This window comes from Anser cygnoides, chromosome 2 (genome assembly GCF_040182565.1).
Source record: "Anser cygnoides isolate HZ-2024a breed goose chromosome 2, Taihu_goose_T2T_genome, whole genome shotgun sequence".
In the NCBI taxonomy this organism is placed as follows: Eukaryota; Metazoa; Chordata; class Aves; order Anseriformes; family Anatidae; genus Anser; species Anser cygnoides.
In genome coordinates this window covers 100,028,253-100,049,819 of record NC_089874.1, presented here as the reverse complement: position 1 = coordinate 100,049,819, position 21,567 = coordinate 100,028,253, and the positions used below count along the sequence as shown (strand labels likewise).

Sequence of the window (21,567 nt, the reverse complement as noted above, 5' to 3'; positions counted from 1 at the left end):
AGCTAATTCTGTGTCTCTTACTTATCATGCTGTTCTGAATCCGTTGTTTGTGGGTGGAGGTTTTTTGCTAGCCTTTTTTTATTTTTTTTTTCTCATGGCTTATATTAAATCTTTTTCCCATCATAGCATCTGCATTTTTCCATCTTCCCAATGAGATGCTTTAGTAGGAACATTCTCATATAACTGAATTGGAGTATTGATGTTTGCTTTCTGTAGGAATCTGACATAAATTCTATGAGGAGGACTGAGTGCTGCTGGACCTGCCTACATCAAGCTGAGGCTACCCCTGCTTTTATTAAAGACCTGCAGAGTCCCAGGTGTTTAGTAGGAACTTAACAGCCCAAATTCCACTGGACTTCCTCTGACTAGTTAGAAGAAAGCCAGCTAGATAGTAATAGGAAAGGCCAGTCAGTAGGGAGTAATAACTATGGGTGTGTAAGCAGAGTTTAGTCTGGGCTCTGTCTTGCAAGAAAATCCCCACCTTACAGTGCCATTATTAAAGTTTGTGTTTCCTAATTTTTATTAAGCCTTATTTTTTCTCAGTTAAGTCTGTGGTTACATGTCAGCCACATAAAACATTAGCTGGACTGTTGCTACACATCCTTTTTGCTCTGCCCCTGTGTGGAGAACGTGTGCCAGGTGTTGCTGTCCTGAAGCCAGTCCCAGAACTTGTTCCCACAGGGACTTTGAGGTTTGTTCAGAGCAAGGAGGCATAATAGGGTTTAAAACGAACAAAGCAATTCCCCTTCCCCTCCAGAAAGTGGTGTTTTCATGGCGTTGTCACCGTTTGGAAATATTTAACTAAAAAGTTAGTGCAACTGCAATCTTCAAGTCTTTCGGCAAGCATTACTATGCAAGTACCTGTTTGAATAAGCTCTCGTGGAATAGGAGGCATCCACCTATATCAAAATCTGTTAAAATATTTATGAATGAAAGAAACCCTCGCTAGGGAGGTCTGGGTCACGGAGTCAGTCCCCTGCTGTTACAGGCACCCCACACCATACAATAGGGCTCACCTATTAGCCGGGCTCCACCTTAGGCTTCCTGCCTCCACCACTCCCATCTGATGTCTCCCTTTCCTGGTGTGAGGAACCTTCTAATTTCAGGCACAGATGCACTCACAGTCAATTTAGCCATACTTGTTCTTGTGCCAAATTAAATCATTTTTAAATCAAATTTAAGTAGCTCTTCTCTTTTTCAAGGCATACTGAGTACATATGAGGGACACTTAGAGCCATCTCGGAGTGCAAATACACCACGCTCTTTCTGGTATCCGAGCACACGAGTAGTTATTTTTCCCCTTAACCACTTCTTGATGAAACTTTTAGACTTAGTGCTGAGGATATGCTGGCAAATCTTGTCTCAGTGTCCTAGATGAAAAGTTGACTTGTGCAGTGGTCTGGTCTTTGTAGGAGCCTCCTAGCAAGCACCCTACCCACCTTAATGTTCTTCTTAGTTCCCATCTCCACTCCAGCAGAGTCCTGCATGCTGCTGAGTTAGGACTGACATATTTTCTTTGCCTAAAAAATGAGCTACTGTGTTTAAAAAGAGCGTCATGTTGGTCTGTGATTTGGTTTTATTTTATTTTTCCTGGTGCTGGCAAACTGATGCTGTGTTTTATTCTGTTTTCCTTTAACCTCTTTCTTTAATTACGCCTCCCATTACAGCATGTTCCAATGCCATATGCTTCTACTGAGGTGATTTTTATTAGCAGCAGTTGCCTGGATTAGTTGTTTTTGTTTTCTGCTTCCTCTGTTGTTTTTTTTTTTAATGGATTTTTTTGTGTGTGTGTTTGAACACTTTAAAATCATATATCACCCTATATATAACAGTTTTATTGAAGTCCTTGCACCTAGCCTTGCAGTTTCATTTGCCAGTTCTTTAAGAATCCATAGATGGTGATTACTGAGGTGTATCTGGTTTTGAGTGCATTAAGGTCTCTGGGTCTTGCTTCTGTTTTCATGCTCTGTGCCTCACAGGCATCTTGGATTTCCCAGGCTGGAAAATAAGAAGGATAATTCCATTTGGAGACTGTTGAAAGTTGCCTGTAGGACACACTGACGTCAGATTCTCTGTGTATTACGGGATGCTTAAGTGAAATTTTCATTTCATTGTTTAAAAGACACGGTGACGCTGTAGAAAAACCGAAAACTGTGTTCTGACTTCTTTTTCCACCCCAGTAGAGTATTTCTGCCACTGCTCACCCAGCCTCTGTGCTGTGCAATGTGCTTTGAAAGCCGCAGCAATTCCTCTTCCCAGGACTGCCCCCTTCCAGGTGACCCTTCCAGGCACCGCGTCCTTTTGCCCAGGAAGAGGCTTGTGCTCGCACAGCTGCTTTGCTGAACTCTGTCAGTGTAAAAGGAAACAATTTCTCTGCTACCTGTCAGGATTTTGCAAGGACAAAAGAGGCAGAAACATATGGCTGGGTTAAGAAATGTGAATGCAATGTGAGTATTACCTCCACCTCACCCCAACGTGCCCTTTGGATGCTAGGAGTGGGTGAGATGTGAATGACGGAAAGCCAGACTGACTCCATTTGGTGAGTTTAAATAGTCCATGAGGTTTCCGTTGGGGGCTTTGTTCATGGCATGTTGAAGTCCTTTCAGGTTCGTAAGCAGCGTTTCCCCTTCTAATGAGGTGAGCGAACCTGGATGGTCTCCAGTTTCACTGCAGAACTGTAGAGTAGGTAAGCAGGTAAGAAAATGAAGAAGCTACCAGAAAAATATCCTGAAAAAGGATTGTGACTTTGCATGGTGGTTCTTTCACTACTTCTCTTAAAATAAAAAATAAAAATAAAAATTTGAAGCTCAGCAGATGGCCACATATGTTGCTGAGACTGTAAAGATGGAGGCTGAAGGTGCTCCAAACCTTAGAAAGCAGCTACGAATCCCATTAAATTCAGGTTGCTGTTTTCAGAGGGAAGCTGGAGGGCTTTGGGCAAGGAAGGTTTTTGAAGCTCACGCAACATCAAATCTCTAGCAATGGTGTTTTCCTTTTTCTTCCTCCGGGGGCTAGGACTGAATCATACAGATGAAAATTTTAGAATTTGATTTTAAAACGTACAGTTTTTAAATCACCAGACGTGAGAAAGCAAGGGCTGTCGTTCTGAACACTAGAAGTTATGCAGTGGGAGGGATGCTATTGCTTCAACAACTGCCTGCCCCGGGACCCTTCTCTTTGGATTGCCACTGGAGAGGCTTGTTCAACTCTAATGTTTTTTTGTCATTGTCAAGCCAACTTCTTTTTGTTTTTCACAGAGCAGAAAAGGAAAGCCTTGCTCACATTTTAAAGAGTATTTGAAACCTATAGTTGCCTCAAGCTGTGGCTTCCTGTGCTGTGTGGTAGAGTGTCTGATAATGAAAGATGAAAGCTTTCTATTTTTGTCCTGTGAATGTGGCTCGTGTTTCATGGGCCAGATTGGTTGATTTTTGTGTGTTCCTTTTCAGTGCATTCTTTTATCTTGGGGAAAGGCGAAGGAGGGAGGGAATAGCAACTTCATTGAGATGCTAAATATAGAGCGTTGAGAAAAAAAAAAAGTGTGTGTGTATTCAGGGTCTTTCCAGCATTTCAGACTCAAGGCACCTGAAAAGGCTGATTTATGACTCAGCACATGAAGCTGAAAGGAGGGTGTCCGGGCACCAGAAGCACCCTTGCTCTTCTCCCCAACAAATCTATCAGAGGTTGCAAATCTGTGCACCCTGTGACACACGAAGACAATCTTTCTCTGTCTGTCATTTGAAGCATACGCTGCAGATATAGCTGTCAGTGGAGTGTTTCGATCTTGACACGCTTTAAAATACACTTTTAAAGCACACCCAAAATCAATTACATATTTTTAAATTTTATGTGCCTCGTATAGTGAAGAGCTTGACACAATACAATATTTTTTATTTTCATAAAAGCGGTTTCTAAGATGAGGTGCAGCAGATTTGTGCTTTTCTCCAGCTATGCAAAGTACAGAGATAATGTTAAATGGAAAAGGGTGAGTGTGGAAAGAAGAAATAGAGGAGGGCTCATCATTTTCTGCCTCTTGGGAGTTGCGTTTTCTCCCTTAGATTATCTGGGAAACTTGATGGTGTGAACTCTGGCTGTCTAAGTACTTCTATGGTATGAGCATAAAACCACAATGTGGTTTGTATTTTCTTTTTCTAAGCCCCTTTTCACTGGGTCATACTCCTACCTCGCTTTGCTCTCAGATGTTACAATTTACACATTCTTTCCTAGGTTGGTCCATACCTTCATAAAGAACAACTCTGCAGTAGCATCGCGGAATGAAATACTGTATCTACTGGTTTGTTCCTGCTCTAGGAATATTTCTGTGGAGACAAAAGCTGTGTACTTGTGTGTTCAGTGCTTTAGAGCAGATGCCACCCTTGTTCTCCAGGAGGCCGTAGCCCAGGATGCGATACTGGCTGCAAACCCAATCCAAGAAGCTTTACTGCTCAGGTTGCCCTCTCCCTGTTCACAGTTATCCCCTTCCAACCAACTTTTTGACATTTTATACGATGAGCTCCCAGATTAGGAAGGTGAGAACAACAGAAATGACAAATGGTAAAGCTTTGTACAAGAGCTGACTTCATGTTAGTTCTGGAATGTGAGCTCCATGTTTGGTTTTACCTGGTTACGAAAATACAAGGTTCTTATATCTTCCTATCTATCCGCACTTACAAAATAGCATAAAGGGCATCTTACAGGTTTTTCTTTTGATCCTTCTTGTTGTAATTCCAGGTACCGTATTCAGAAGGCATACAGAAGTACAATTTATTCAAAAACAAAGTGATGAAAAGGAATAGATGCTTGAGAGCTGCACTTGGAGTATACTTGTAGGGAGTTGCTGCTGTGCTCTCTGTGTGCTCTGAGACTAACAGCCTCTTGCTGCTACAAGACCTTTGCACACCGGTTCCCCACCTCTCCCCAGCGCTTTAGGAAATTAATGTACCCAGGCATTACGTACACTTGAGCTGGCATCGTGATAAGTGAAAGCTGAAGCCAGAGCGGAAGCAGACTACGGCTGGTGCGCAGGACACAAAGCAGGCGTCAGTCGGTGTGCCCTTCTCTGTGGCTGGGTGTGCGTGCCGGCTGCGCTGTCCCAGCGAGATAAAATCACAGGAGGGTGACTAAGATGCCTGGCTAAACATTTACGGAATCTGGTTAAGCTGTGGCAGATTGATCATTCACAAAAATAATTGGCTGTTATGTCTGCTTTGCTTGTTTAACATGAGACAGGGAATTGTTACGGTGCGCACTGCGGGCTGGTTTTGTACAGCTCGGTACCTGCTACTTCCCCACGTGCACAAACTTTTTCAACACTGCTAGAACTAAATATTTTTCCCTTTAAATTAAATATGTCCACAGCCAAACAAAATCCCCAGGTGAGCTGGGTATCCTGATGCCCGTGGGATTGCTGGAGGGTGGCCAGTGGGACTCGCTGACCGAGGATGAGTGTGGGAAAGCAGCAGCGTTTAAGCCTAGAAATGGGAAATGCTGAATCCTGGTGGTAGTTGGCTATGCACAGCCAGAAGCACTTTGAGAGCAGAGTCTGAGCTCCATAAAACAGCTGGTGACATGTCTGCAGTTGAAAGATGGTTTTGGCTTACAATCCACAGCCCCACTCAATGACTTACAGAGCAAACTGCAATTACTTTTTGCATTTTGTTTGGTAGATGGCTCTTTTTCAATGGTGTTTGGGATAAATGGTGCTCTTCCCTTTTTTCCGTCTCCCTCCCCTCTAACAATATAGGGCAGTTATTTCTCTGCAGGCTTACTGCTTTCTGTTGGCTTTCTTCCCTTTCTGCTGCTTGGAGCTGAGTCAATAACTGGCATTGCCTTCTTCAGAGCAGAGCAGGGAAAGGAGGTGATCCAATGGCATCTTACAAACTTGGGCATCAGCAAGGTCCCACACTGCATCGGTGGGGTATTTCCACTGTTAAAAGGGGTTTTGCAGAGTGGGGAAGAGCTCTGTCAGAGTCAAGTTTGTCTGCAAAAAAGGCTGGGTAAACCCACGGAGGAGTTCTGATTAGCCAATGCCTATTTGTCAATGGTTCCATCTTCATGACAAATTGGAGTTGTGGAGGGAGATACAACTACAGGAATCGGCTGGGAATTACTTTAAGTGGAAACACCCCCAATCATTAATGAATTGGCAATGTAATGTCTTTATTAAAGAAAGCATGCCCTTTTTTTTTATTTATTTATTCTGAGAGGCAATAATAATGAGCAGCAGTAGTTCTAATATTGGTTACAGTGTCTAAATGAAAGCAAAAAAAATGTTTCCAGCAGTAAATTACTGCTTTTATTTATTTATTTATTAGTGGCACCACTAACACCGTTTCGGTATTGCAAATCTCCACTGCTGTCTAGATGTATTCCTGCAGAACTGAGGGGGAAATCATAACAGTTCAGCAAAAATGAATGAACGAAAGAATTGAAATGTACATTTGATATAAGAACATTGAAGCATGCCCAGAGGAAGAGCTGGTGTGCTGCGTGGAGTAATGCCCATCTCTTTGTAGGAAGGAGATTTCATTGCTGGAAGATTTTTCTGGAAGTCTGTAAGGTTTTGAGGTAAATTTTTGCATTCTGTAAAGCACGATGGCAAAAAGCAAAGAGCTGAAACTTTCTGCTCATAACTTTTTATAATTTGCAGAAGAACTTTATTTAATATCCTTGCTGAGCAAATTTAATAATTGCTGATGAAAATTGGGGTTTTAATACATATGTGACCCAAGGCAAACAACTTTGAAACAAGCCCGTTCCTGAATTTTTCAGCTTTAGCAGATGCCTCGTTTCAGACAAAACTTCACATACCCATGACTCACGGCCACCAACCAGAAGTATTTTGTTGTTCCTAAGGGTACAAAGCAATTTCTTTTGTATTTTGGGCAGTGATTCATGGCTGAAAAGCATGCCAGTAGTGCTTCTAAAGGTAAATGGGATGCAGTCATTTTGTGGATGGAGTTTTTTTTTTGTAGGGATGGACTCTGGTTTGGATTCTCAAGCTGCTCTTCGTGTGGTTTCTCCTATTTTGGGATCACCTAGATTCAACGGTGTTGGGGCTGCCACAGCCGGTTCAGAGTCTGTGATGGGAAGGTGTAGTTGATAGCTGGCATCTGTTTGGCACATCTCCCTCATGGGGAGCATCAGGGCAAAACTAAGCAAACAGGCAGAATTTGCCCAGCCTCTGGAGTGCAAGAATTTCGCTGTATCTGGGTAGCTGGGCAAATGACTGCGTTCCCTCGTGTCTCCTTCCTCAGAGGCACGAATTTGTTTTGATGAAGGGTGTGGACTGCAGCCGACTTCCCCAGTGGCTCCTCTCATCTGCTGACAGTGTTGTAGACGGAAGATAAATTGCTTGTCATTGCAGTCTGACGGCTGCCTAGGGAGCAGAGCAGGATTAATTCCCAGAGTTATTCCCTATTTCATCTACCTGCATGGATGCTCACTACTGAATTTCTAACTCCTTTACAGCGATGAAAAGTAATATAACAATCTGTCCTGTTCATTTGGCGTACAGTTAACATCTTACATAATACGATTAGTGTGTTGTTATTTGTATCTATGAGGAAAAAATCTGGATTGTTAAAATAAACTGGTAGTGCAGCCCTGTTGTATACGGTGGAGGCCTTGGGGTATGACTTGTGTCATTGCCTTGACCTTCAGCGATGAAAACCTTGCAGTTTTCCGTCTTTGCTCTTCAGCAGGTGCATTGCCATTCTTATTACCTACCTCTATGGGTTGTTCGGGGCAATAGGGGATATCAGGTAGTTGTGTATTTTTGTTGTATTTATACAAGGCTCTTCTCTGGTGATGAACCCAACCCTGGAGCTGTTTTATTTATTTATTAATTTATTTATTTAAATGCATGTGGTAATGTACAGCTGCTCTGTAATTAATAGGCAGTGAGGCTTGTTTACCTTGCATCTCTCAGTTAACTATTCGGGTGTTACTGCGTGGATGTGGAGAAGCAGTAGCAAAACAATAGCTTGCACGAAGATAGAAGATACATCCTGAAGAGCCTCAGGGGTGGTTAATAGACAATTCCTGAGCTTTTAGCTGTTAAGTCAGCTCTGGCCAGGTTACAAAACATGTTTTGTCTGGCAGCGGCAAGGCTCGGTGAGCCAAAGGCTTACGAACAGTTAAAAGGAGCCTTTCTGACAGAGCTCAGGCGGCTGCTGGGGAAGAGCCTTGAAGAGGAGCAGGTCAGATCTTACCTGGGTTTCCAGCACTGGATGTTGATGGTCATTTAGGTAAGCTGGGTTTGTGGTGTGTATTTCTTGTTTCAAAGCCTTATTTCTCTCGTGCTTGCTTTCCACTGGTAGGATTAAATACTGGGTGGGGGAGTTGAATACAGCTGGTAGCTGCCAGGAGGGAGAGGGTGCTGCTGGGGTGTGCAGCACGGGGCTCCTGACAGTCAGGGCCCTATGTCCCCTGTGTTAACATCCTACGTGCTGCTTTATGGATGTATTAAAAGGAACCCCTGTAGGATGTTGTGTATTAAAATGTCTGTTTTTAGGTTGCAATTTATTAGAAATTTTTGCTGAAGAGGAGAGTCAGCTGTTGGTTTTGGTGGGTGGGAGTCTGTTTATTTGGGTCCTTGAAAGGGAAAACTCTTTCATAAAACGAAACCTCATTGCTGCATGCAGTTCTGGGAGAGATGCTGTGTGTTTTTGCACTGCTCTCGTCAGAAAGCAGTATAGCTGCAGCGGTGCTACATGCTGAGACTCACCTAAAATACTCTTATTGCATTCTCTGTAAGATTTTATGCACTCAAGCACGTTACCTTTTACGGAAAGAGCCTTTGCTAATTCTATTTTAGTAATCTGCAAGGAGTTGCTAAGTATACCTAACAAATGGACTGCTACCTGTGTTGTTGTGAAGAATGTTGGAAAAAAAACGTGATGATGTTTTCAGCTTACTTAGTACCAAAGAAGTCCTGTAGAAAAATGTACACTTTTTTTTTATATATATTTTCACCCTCCATTGTGTATTTTTTTATGAATGTAACTCTATGAGAAAAAAGAAATCTGAAAAATGCCTTGATTTTATTTTCCCTCTATTTGGTTATTACATTAGAAGTAAGAGGACTACCAGGCTGTATGCTTTCATGTTTTCCATTTCTACTTCACCATCTGAATACATAATCTATACTTCTTGTATCAGACAAGTTTCTGCCTCATAGTCTCAGTGGAAACAATGTCTTCTTCCTTGATGCTGTCGAGGGTACCATATACGTGACCACTGCAAGCAAAACAAACTTTGTGTGAGCATAGTCAAACATTTTTCTGATTAAAAGCATCTTTTTTTTCTTTTTTTCTTTTCTTTTTTTTTTTTTTTAAAACAGCATGAACCTTTTAGAAAACTGCCTTAAGTGTGAATGTACTTGTCTTGGCTGAAGTGATAGCCTAAATGGAAGCTAAAAGCACACTTCATAAACCACTTGTGTATTGGGAACTGTCAGGAGTGCCAGCATTACAACTGACTTGACCAAGATGACATGCTTTATGTATGTTAGGGCATATGAACTAGGCATGCTACCAGGTTAATTAGCCCAAGCTTGAAGGTTATTTTACAGTTAACTCATTTCTTTTCTTCAGTCTTCTTGAATTTGCTTTTCAATTCTGTGAATTAGCATCAATACACATGGGAGGACATTTTCTTTGGATCCTGCACTAAATTATTCTGAACGATGTAGAAGCTCTGACACTGAGAGGAGTTGAATGTCTCCTCATCTATGCTGTTAATAGGCTTTTCACAGTATATTTTTGCACCTATTTGAAGAAGTGGTATTAGCCTTCCAATTACTGTCCAATCTCTTTGATTATGCCGATGAGCAGTTATGCAACATGTCTGAGTAGCTTCCTTTCTCTGAAGAACGGGCAAGGGCTGACAGGACAAGTGTTCGCTTCTGCATTCAAATTAACTCTCGAATTGAAATTCAGAGCTCAGGCTATGGATACTCTGAGCAGGTACCCAGTAAATTAGGATAAGAGGCTGCTAGCTCTTAAAGAATGAATATGATGTGGTAGCACAGTGTCAGCAGAGCTGGATTTCACTCTGGTGCTTCTGAAACGTGAAGTGTAAATTCATACAGCGTTTTCATCTTCTATCCATTGTAGGAAGGGGTGACTTTTTGTTTTCTTTTTAACGTTAACCAGCCCAAATGGTACTGACTGTTCTAGTGGTTGAACAAATATGTGAACCCTTCTGTGTGGGCTTGTTCCTGTGCTCCCCAGTGCCCTCCTGACCTGCTGTTCCAGCTTCCAGCCTCTGCTACTCCTTCCGGGACCTCCACGGTTTCTCTACTGCAGCCCTTTGGACGTACAAGGGCTTTGCCAGACTTATCGGCGGAGACATCTCCAAATGAGGCTTCTGTGTCTGTTACAGTGCCTGGGGATGAGCTGCCAGATGATAATTACCAGAGTGGAGGGCTGCCAGGGCTTGGTCTATGTACCTAAATCACAGAATGACTCCAAGTCATCCAGCTGTGGTATATTGCTGGCTTATCTAGAATTGCAATTGCATCACCCTCCCACTTCTGCTCTCTTCTGCAATAAAAATACCCACCTCATATCTGTTCCTTTCTTAAAAAAAAAAAAAAAGAGAAAAAAAAAGGAACCTAGGCTGTTTTCTTTGTGGGTTTCTCTTCTTGAAGACAACATGTAGAAAAGCAAAAAGGTGGCAATTAAAATCATTGGATTTGTCCAGCTCCTTAGCAAGGACCCTCCCTCCAATACAAAGTGGCCAAGCTCTGGATGATCTAATTGTGCTAATTTTTGGAAATGCCCACTTCTGTTTGTCATCTTCCCCTTTGGCAGAGGTTGCTGCTTCCCTGACAGGGTGGGTGACGTTGACTTGGGCATCCATACTTGCATCGGGCTCTATCTGGAACTGCCACAGCAGTTCACAATGCACTGTTATGCCACATTTAATCTGGATTAATTGCAATCCCAAGTGCAGATACTTAACTCTCACGGAGACCTGATTTGGTGTACATGTATATGATAGCTCCTGTTCAGATGAGCGGACCTGAGTAGGTGGCTGGGTGGTGGTGTCATTGCTGGTACTGGAGCAAAGTGGTAGGATTTGCTCTTTTAGTGATAGCCCTGCAGTTACACTGGATGAGATGTATTATGAAACTGCATGGTAAGGCTGCATATTGGCATGTGACCTTTTAATTAGCTCCTTTACTGCTTCATGTGTGACCTAGAAGATGGATGTTGAGGCTTATTTAGTGTTCCTTGTGCTTCAAGCAGTTCTATGTATTAATACAAGGTATGAATTTAGCTGTGATTGCTACTGAAAAGCAGTATGTTTCTAACTTGAGTCAGTTCAGAGGATCAAATGTTCCCCAGTTAAAGTGACTAGGAAATAAACATTATTTTTTTTTTTGTCTCTGTTTTTCATTCATTTCCGCCCCCCCCCCAGAGATGTTCTTTTGTTTTGTTTGTTGGTTTTGTTGGTTTTAGAAGCTTCCTGGCTTTTCTGTAAGAATTATTTAGTGTCCCAGATCTGCCAATTATGGGCTTCTCAAGCTAGGGGCACAGGAACAGGGGGGCGAACCTCCAGGCATAAACCTGGTGCAAATAGCACTGAAACAGCTGCAGACAAAAGGGCAGGCTGTGCATTTGAAAATATAAGATTTGAGTGCACTGGGATTGAAATGTAGGCATATGAAAGGTGACAAATTTAGCCCAGGGTGAACTTGCCTTTGGGAGAGAGCTGAGTCTCTAAGACATGTCATGTGTTCACAGCTTTTAAATCAGGACAGTCTGACTTGGCACAGATTAACCCTTTTGAGAACCCCCTTACTCAGTCTCTGTAACCCATATTACGTTTTGGTTTCTCTGGTCATGTTATCTGTTTTCATTTGGGGGAAAAAAAAAAATCTGAGTGAAATATTGAAGGCTTGGTGTGTTTCTCCTTCATTTCCAAGTCTATTTTGGTCCAGTTGAAAATATGTCTCTGAAGTGTATCCTGGACCTGTAGAGTTCACAGTCACATCTATTCAAGGTATAGATACTTGTTATGCAGAAAAAGTAAAAATCCTGGTATTGGACATCTTTTCTTCAAAGGGTTATGCCTACCTGCTTCTGGCATCTGCATTTTAAAATTTGGGCCTTAATCACGTCTATGTTATATACTTTATGATTGTGATAATGTACGCTAAGTTTGAGGTAAAAAGACAGTTTTATTTACTCTTTTAAGTACATTGGGTAGTGCCCTAGCTTGATCAAAATAACATCCCCTGGAGCTTCCTTGCTCAGCATGAGGTAGATGTAAATAGAGTGTCCTGTTGGTTCCTTCTCCCTTACCTCTACTTTAAGAAAAATTTGCACCTGGGGGCAGAAGATCTCTTTATTTATTTTCTAACAAATGGCCAACAGGAAATAGTGGCCCTTTCAGGATTACTGGGAACTCTGCAATGTGATGGAGTTTTGAAAGTCAAAATGCCTCTACAGACATGTTGACATGGGTACTTTCTTCTTGTCTTCATTTCTTAGTGCATTTTCTGTGTAAGAAATGCTAGGATTTAAGAAAGGGAGAGAGAAGACATCTCTATCCAGTCTGTGCAAGAAAATAAAAAATGTTGGTGTAGACAAATAGAGTGATCACAGGACCCCGACCTAGAAGAAACAGAAGGTAGAACAAGGCAGTGGGGTTTTTGTTTCCATGTTTCCAGTGTTGTAGAAGGTCTTGGGGTTGTATTTTACTGACATCACTGATGGTGCTATCTGAATAACGGCATTAATAGTTCGGTAATGTAAGAGTTTGTGTGTGGGTAGAGTTCAAATCTTCAATGTATCTGGTGCTTTGCTGGGTACAATTTTCTGCAAACCAGTTAATAAGACCATGGATTGTCCATAGACTGTGGATCTTCCATCCACGGTGCGTTTGGAAGCTGATGTGTGTAATTCGAAGGCTTTTAAAATTTATTATTTTTTAAAATTCTATTTTTATTTGGGCAATATTTCTCTCTTGATGGAAAGATCAAAGCTCAACAACAACAAAAATGTTTAGAATTTTAGACAGGATCTTGAGAAGAGAAAAAATTAAGTGGTTTGAGAAGTCATAACTTACATATATTGATCAGCAATTTAGACAGCTTGAATGAATTATCATTTTCTTTCTGACTTGTGTGAGAAGATGAACAAAATTGACTGAGTCAAGTTTGTTAATTGATGGATGATTTATAAATCCAGCAATAGCTGATCAATGGTATTGAGAATTTTGTTAGGCTAAGTACGATAGTTACATTAGAAGCAAATTTAGCTAAATTGGTGTGTGTATCTTAGTACCACTCTTTATAACTGGTGTAAACTTAAACTTGCAATTGCAGGCATTGGTCTTGAAGGTGGAGATGGATTGTTTGTAAATCAAACTATAGCTTTACTCACGAGGTCTTGTTCTACCTAAACTAAGTATAAAAATCACACCTGAAAATAAAATATGGCAAGAAAAGGCATCAGTAGCAACTGGATGGCCTCCACACTAAAAAATGAACATTTGCAGTAATTGGTTTGAAGGGAAAGCATTTCCACATTATTGTGGAATATTGTTACCAACATTTGGTTTTGGTCTTGCAGTTAAGAAACCCTATTCACCAGCATTAAGAATCAAAGAAACCTCAACTTGGAAGTGAAAAAAAAAAAAGGGGGGGATGGGAAATAACAGCAATACTTAATGATTCTTGTCTGGTTTTCTCTCACTTACATTGGCTTTGAAGCTATGATGATAACATGCTGGGGTTAAAGTTGTGTTCAAAGGTTCTCTGTAGTGGGCTGATGGCCTTTGTGGTTTTGTTGTTGTTTCGTTTTGTGTTTTTTACACCAGTGGTTTAGTTAACTGTGTACCTCAGGAACAAAGAAAAGACACAAATGGTGCGTGTAAATGTCCCATGTCAGAGTTGTAAAAAAAGTAAAGCGTTGAAAAAAACACATGAAGTTTTGTCTATTGAGTGTTGAATTTCATGTGAACGCTTCCCAGCTTTATTGAAAGCAATACCTCTCCCGTAGTAGGAGAAACAGCATCTTTAGCCATATTATTGAACAGGCAGCAAAAACAGTCCTAGGGATCGTGTGCTTAAAGTTTTATAGATCCTGGCTCCTTGGAGTTTTGTCTGTATGAATTCGCTGTTTTCATCATTAGTGGAGCTGTGTCAATAGCAGGAGTGTGTTGTTTGGAAAAACAGGAGCCTAGAAAGGGCAGGCTATAAATTGTCAGGATGCCTTGTCACTTGTGTTGTCATCTTCCAGGAAGCCATGAGTTTCCTAGCTTGTATCTCAAAAACCAGGATGACTTCAAGCAGGGCAGAGCTCGCTCTCACTTAGAAGACCATGGATGGGAGTTTCTAGACAGTTAGCTCGTCTAGAGCACCGTGCTCCTGTGTCTCTACTGCTGTTGGCTGGTAGCTGAGCTGTCTCGTTCAGCTAACCTAGGTCTGTTGGGATCACTGACTTGCCCACAGGCGAGGCTGGCCTGTGGTAGTGCTGGGCCCATCCTGTGGCACTGGTGGCACGCGGGGCCTAGGCTGGGGGAGCTGCTCCCACCTCAGCTGGGCTCAGTGGCCACAGCGCAAACCCTGCCGCTGAGCCAGGCGGGTCCTGACCCTCACCTCTTTTCTGTGGTCTTGTGTCAGCTTTTTAGTTACCGCTTTTGAATCCGTGCTCTCTACCCTGGATTGATTTTAGGGTGCATGCAGGAGCGATCTCTTGAAATTAGCATCTGACATGCAGGAAGCAAACCGGGAAGGATCTAGTTCTCCTTACACTTCTGTTTCTTGTACTGACAGGGCGAGTCTGTGGTTTAAGGCTGCTGTAGTGAAGTAAGCTTTTAAAATAAATAGCTCTCTTCTTGTTCGAGACTCTTGTGCCATGGTTTTGAAATGAACAATGATTAAGAAGCATCAAGCATGTGGCTCATGGCTTACAGAACCAAAACTCCTCACCCACAGAAGTGATCTTACAGACAGTTTGACGTAGAAGACCTTTACATCGGAGTCTTGTGGAGATTTTATTGAAAGAAAGCTGGTGTTTTTTTTTCTGATTTTTTTTTTTTTTTAAATTTCAGAGGCAAAGGTAATTTATAAAGCATTAGTGTCCTCTGTATAGCCGGCAGAGCTGGCTCTGGTGATTTTTTTGGGTAACAAGCATAATACCTTCTACTTGACTTCTAAGGTCAAAGAGCAGAATTATTTGTTGCTTTTACATTTGATGTATTGTAATTTTAAAGTTTTAGAGTGGTTTCTGCCACTTTTGGAGGTTTAATCTCCATTTGGCCGTTATAAGTCAATGTTCTTCCAAAATAAATAGGGATATTTTGTTATTACATGCATTTTGTCAGGTTAATGTACTCTATAAGAATCTGTATGAATAAAGCACTGGTAACGTGTGACACATTTAAGAAAAATCCTTACAAAAGTAGAAAGCATTAAAATATCTTTTATGTGGGACAGGAACATACTCATTTTTGATAATAAACACTTAGATAATTGACGTATATGGCTTTTAAAAATGAGTACATATAATAATAACCCTCCAACAACAGTTACTTAGAGGTTTTTGCCCAGTCCATGCAGTGAATGCTTCTCAGGCAGACAGGGCAGTGTATCTGTGGGGACTGGGGTGAAACCCTGCAAGCAGTTTTTGTAGGACATTGGAGGCAAAATTGCTTTTCTGGAATGTGGCAATTCCTGAATTTCCGTCTAGCTGGAAGAAAATGCAATCAGCTGTGTCACTGCCTGAATCTGCAAACCTAGCCTCCAGGTTTCCTGCTCGCAGATTTCTAAACTATTACGTGCAGAGCTGAGCGCAGGTGGAGGGAGTGCGAACTGGGATTCATCTGACTGGTGCAGAATTTCATAAGAAAGAAAGTCTTCTGTATGACAGCGTGCCCGTACAACAGGGCTGGACCTATGTGGGGGCAGTGGGGCCATTGCTCATACCTGTTTTTTATGGCTGCTGTGCATGTAAGGGTGACAGGTCTGCCAAAGGAGCTTTTGTGTTTTCCTCAGGAAGCGCCAGTTACTAACTGGCCAAGCTGCTGGGTGAGTGCAGTCAGCACTGGTTCAGCCAGCAGAGGATGCCTCAGCCGTCATCAGTTCCCAGGGGTTAAAAATAAGGTCCCAGAGCTGTGGGAAAGCTGTTGTGTGAGGGGATGGCAATGGGGAGTGAGAGGGACGGGACCCTGCTAGTTCTGCTTTCCCGTGGAGGGAGAGGGAGTAGTTCCTTCTCTTCCCATTTCTGGAAGGCACGTTTAAGCTCTAAAATAAATGATTTCTTTAGCAGAGGGGAAATGTGACACCCTAGGAATAAACTAGCTCTAAAATGATTTTCTTAAAAGATGTGAAACAGTTTAACAAAAATCCAGGTTTGGGGGTTGGGAGTATAGTGGCGGCTTTTAAGGCTTTTAAACGACCAAGCGTCTGGTTCCAGCACTAAGCACCATTCCTCCCTTGAGACACTGAAAGTCTTAAGATGCCAATATAAAAAGAGATGAAGATTTGCAGCGTACCTCAGATGATTAAGGATGGAGTGGCTGTCATAGTCATTTTAGTGCCAATGTGTACTTTGTATTATACAGAAGGAAAAAGGGTTCTGTGGAGAAGCAAAAGCAGGAAAAGGAAATCAGAGTGCACCTGAGGACTGCATTGAAGCTGCTGAAGTGATGTAGAGGAGCGGATCCTGAGTAACCCCCTCTGGAGATGCTCAGGAAGAGGGTGTTGGCTTGCACCCTCAGCACTGCTGCTTTAGGAAAGAGCTGTCTTGGCTTGGAGGTTTTCCACCCATTGGTTTGGTTTTGTATTTCAGTTTGCCTGGGACATTGAGGGGTGGGATTTAATTCTACAGATTTATTAAACAGACATCTTTTACTGTCCCTTAATTCTTGCTGCTATCCAAGATTAAGGTTGTTGAGACTGCGGTTTATGGCACTGGGTACTGAGGAAAATTGTTTTACCGTGCTTGTTTGTTTTACTTTTGGGAAGTGTGGCTTACAGTCTAAATAGAACATAGTTTACAATCTAAAATATATTTTAATATTAAGTGGAGCTAAGTGCACTTCACTAATTGAATCTTCATATAATTGTTGATAACTAAAAGCCAAATGTAAATGGTTATGGAAGAGTTTCTTATAAAATGCTTGCATTGTGGATCAAATTGCAATTCTCCTGTCCCTGAAGTTTTCTGTTTTGTTTTCTGATCTTTAACATTTTTCATAGGGGTTGTGTATAGCATGCTTACAAAGAGAGCAACCCTCTCTCCAAAAAACCCCGTTTGCAAAATATTTAATATGGCATTTCTGCAAGATGAAATTAAAGAAGATAAGAATAAAAGTACTGCAGAAGCAAAATCTATTTCCAGCTTCCTCTGCATAGAAACAGCATCATATGCAGCCCATCAAACTGCTTCCAGTCTTATCTGCTGTCCATTAACCCAGAAAGAAACTCAGGATGAGAAGAAGGGTGTACAGACATTTGTGTTGTTCAGTCCCTTATATTTTCAGAGGCTTAAACCGAAAGCAGGTGCTCAAAAGTGCACAAGGAAACTTGCTGTTAATGCCGGGGGTAGGTAGTGTTAGGGTTTTTCAGAAGAGAAAATGCGCTCTTCTTATGATGGAAAGAAATAATGCCAGAGCATAAAAATGTTTACACAGAAGATGCTGGAGTCCAGGGTCTTCTGAGTTACATGTCACCTGCATGTTTTTTTTACCTACTATTTAAAATGAGTACTGGGGGCTTGGATGTTGTGGAAGGCTAATATGTGGGAAATGTGTTCTGGTACACAGTGCTTTGTAAGGCGCACCTCAGCAGTGAATCTGTATTGTGTCTGTGTATAGAGGTGAACGAAAGTGGAAAAAAAAAATCTAAAATGAACATATATTCACACTAATGTGCTAGAGAGCTATTCGTGTGTAACAGAGACACAGAAGGAAAACCCCTTTCGGATTATATGGCTCACTGGTAAGTTAAAAAGTAACGTGTGTTATTCCCCCCTTCTCTGTGCCAGCCGTGGAGCAAAATGCTGCAGCTCTCCGTTTCCTGTTTTCGTGGCTCAGAGCAGGCTGTGTGGTGAGAGGAACAGCAGGGAAGTTTTGCAGTCTGTAGGGGTTGCCTTGGCTCCAGCGCTGGGTATTGGACATCGCTCACAACGTGGTGAAAATTCGTGTCATGACTGCGTGAGCAGCTCTGCAGTTAGTGAAAACGGTAGGATACAATACCAAAGTCGCGAGTGCAAGTCGGGGCGTCCAGTCTGCACCAGTGGTGACCACAACCCAAGCTGCTTCACTGACCCTGGCTGCCCTTGGGGTGCTCCCGTTGCTGCCATTGCTGGAATCTGCCCAAAGGTGTGAGCCTGTCTCAGCATCTTCTGGGATCTCACCTGTACCAGGGTAGCGAGGTCAGTTACACATTGCAGACAGGGTTACATGAAATATATGAGTGTCTATATTTATTTGTTCTCCAGGTGTTAAAGAAGCACCCTTTACAAATCATTCTCGAAGCTAGGATGCTGCCTAAAGGTGATAATAGTAGAGTTGTTACAGCTGTACAAGGTAATGAAAAAAATGTTGTGGCCAGGAGACCTTGTTTTAAGTTGCTGACAAACCTCCATGCCCCATTGTTTCCTCTCTCAGGCCAGAATTAGCGGCGGTTTGTTTCAAGCTTCTCTTTCAAGCTTTGCTACTTATTTTGCCTTTTTGTTTATTTGCATTCAAGCCTCGTTTTGTCAGCTTTAAAATAAGGGTGTATTTTTTAACCTCCTCTTCTGAGGAGGGCTTGTTCATTGTTGCCTCTGAAGTAGAAACTATTCTGGATATTGGAACAGCTCTCCAATAGCTTAGTAAGCATTTCTATTTAAATAGGTCTACTATAACTTAGCCTGAAAGGTAAATTTGAATGAAGCACTCCATTGTGCCATCTTGTGGTGTTCCCTGTCTTGTTCTGTAAATTAATTTGAAACATGCTTCACTTCTGAAACACAGTGGATTTGTTACCAGCAGTTCTGACATCTGACCCCACTTTTTTTCTGTAAAAACCCATTTCAACTAACAACCGTTCTCCATACCATCCTTTGCTGTCCAGAAAATATGAACAGAAGGAAAACTGATGGGCCATAACAGAACAGCTTTCAGTTTTTAACGCAGTGCTACAGTAGTGAAGAGCAGTGAAGGTTTGTGCCCTGTACAGAGTGCCTGAGGTTTCCTTACCGAGGGGCTGCTCTGGGGTATGTTTTGCACAGTTATTTGGGCAGCTACACAGGCACCAATGCTGTAGACAAACCGCGTGAGTATGTTCAACACAGCTGAGGTGGACTGAAGGAGGGAGAAATTGTGGTGTTTGCAAGTGAATGCTAAGAGGTAAATGTCAAGAACACGTGCTCCGGATGTTCCCCAGCTCAGAAAAACCTCTGTAGTGCTGCTGGATAAATGAGTACATCCTTGGAACAAGAGCAGATAAGGTTTGTCAATGCTTTATCCTAGATGACACTTTAAAAGTAGCCAAACCCAAATGATGAGAGCTTGGAGGACTTGGAGCACTGCGGGTGAAGGTGGTGCTGCCGACAGCCCTTGGGACAGCCTCGAGCTGAGCTGCTCCGCTGGAGCCAGCGCTCCAAAGAGGAGCCCATTGCGGGCACAGGGAAACCATCCCTGAAGTAACACACGTGTTCCTTTAGAGCCTGAACTAGCCAGCCCTCCAGAAAGGCCTCCAGGATGTCTGCTAGCCTGTTCGTACAGGGAGACACGGTGCTTTTAGCAGAAATTGCCTTGGTCGAAACTAGCTCAAATCTCTCTCGAATCCCTCTGACGCAGTGCTGGAAAGGGCCTTTTATCTGATCGAACTCCGGTCGCTTCGGGATGGAGGCATTTACAAAGTCAGACATGCAGCACAGGAAATGAACAGGCCATCCTAGAGGGACCGAAAGAGACTGGATGGCCTAACACGTATTGATTCATCCATATATTAACAAAACAAAATGTATATTAGTGCTGCTGCTTTACTTCATGTTATTATGTATGCATTAGATATTGAACCAGTAGCGGTAATGGAGAGCTTCTGATAGAAATCATAGAGCAGCTAGTAAGCATGGAAACTGGAAAAATAATCACATCTGGGATAATTATGATAATGAATAATGACAAAAACAGGGATGGTGTAACTGCGAAGTATATAAAAAATATTGACTGTCTTCTGGATTTCAAGGAATTCTCTAAATGATGTATTTCTAAATAAGAAAGCCTGTCACAAATGCTTCTTTCATGAAGTAAATTGTGATGGAAGAGACTGAAGCAGTTTGAGGCTGACAAAATGGCAAATGTTAGGGGGAAAAGGATCTGAAGGCATCAGAGAGTGTATTTTAAGAGGTAAAACTGCAACATTTGATCAGAAAATTAGAAAGGTTTTTTTAGATGTCTGTCAATCAGTTTTCTGCAAGAGAAAAGAAGTTGGCTTTTATTTTTTTACTTATTTATTCATAAACATTTCAGCAAATGGCAGTTTCCAACCATGGGGTGAATGGGGTGAGCATCACGCCCCTTCCCATGGCCAGTGAAGTGCAGGGGTTGTTTCATGTTGTTTTATTTCATCACAAAGCCGTGTATATGGTCACTGTGTACATCATCATTGAGTTTTCCAGAACTCTTTATTCCAATGCATTTTGAGAAGCCTAGTGGTTTTTAAAAGATTTGTTTCATTTGCTCGAGAATTTGAAACCACTTTAAATATAGATGAGGTTGCTGGATTTGCTGTGGTCTGTCTGGCAAAACAGATGCATTAGAGCAACTAACGACCTTCCCAAGACTGATGGACAGGTAGTCTGCTGGGTTAACCCAGTGCAGCCCTGGTAATTAAACTTACAGTGCCAAAATATGGCTAGAATTTGTCAATAAATCTCAAGATGCATCTGTGTATTTGTTCTGTTGATGCACTCACTGAGGATCTGTGTTCAAACTGTATTTACTGAAGCAAATTATTTTTTCTGGTAAATAAAAGTTGACCTTGTAGGCCATGAATCTCTGCAGAAATAATTTGCAGGATATGTTTTTGGTGAATGTTTCGAAATTAATTTTCAATTTTAACTTATTTCCTATACATTTAGAGGTGGAGTGAGTGTCTCAGAGTTGAGAATGATAAAAACAGTAAGAAATCGTCAACTTTTGGGTATCTGCGTGTGAGTAGAAGTCATTTAACATTCAAATAATGATCCTGCTTTGTGCTTAAAAAAAGGCAGAGTAGGAAGACAGACTGAAGCGACTGCACACTAAATATACTTCTCCTTTATCGTCCCTTTCACGCAGCAGCAGCCTGGGTGTGCTTGCTTGCTTCGATCCCTGTCACATCAGTCACTTACAAGTCTTTGGGCATACAGGTGTGTTAGAGAATGACACCGCATATGTTTATATTTTGACAGGATCTTTTAACTTTATTAATGATCGAATACCACTTGTGACCAAACAATATGGTTATGGAGGAATGGGGTCGCAGCTTGGTGAGCCGAACACGTGAATGTTTCCTTATCTGAAGGAAAAGGAGATTAAACACCGTGCCTGGCCAATGCTTCTGGCACAGCCTAAGCA

The 21,567-nt window shown here is 42.0% G+C and overlaps 1 protein-coding gene across 6 annotated transcripts in view; it reads left to right on the top strand.

Moving 5' to 3' along the window:
* CARMIL1 (capping protein regulator and myosin 1 linker 1) overlaps positions 1 to 21,567 on the top strand; it is a 186,694-nt gene that overhangs the window by 49,686 nt on the left and 115,441 nt on the right. Inside the window, exon 1 of one of the 6 annotated variants that reach the window (XM_066992705.1) lies at positions 8,219 to 8,246. The exons of the other annotated variants lie outside the window; for them this stretch is intronic. The gene's annotated coding sequence lies outside the window, so the exon portion shown is untranslated. Of the gene's footprint in view, positions 1 to 8,218; positions 8,247 to 21,567 lie in introns of those variants that run through there. 6 annotated transcript variants of the gene reach the window in all.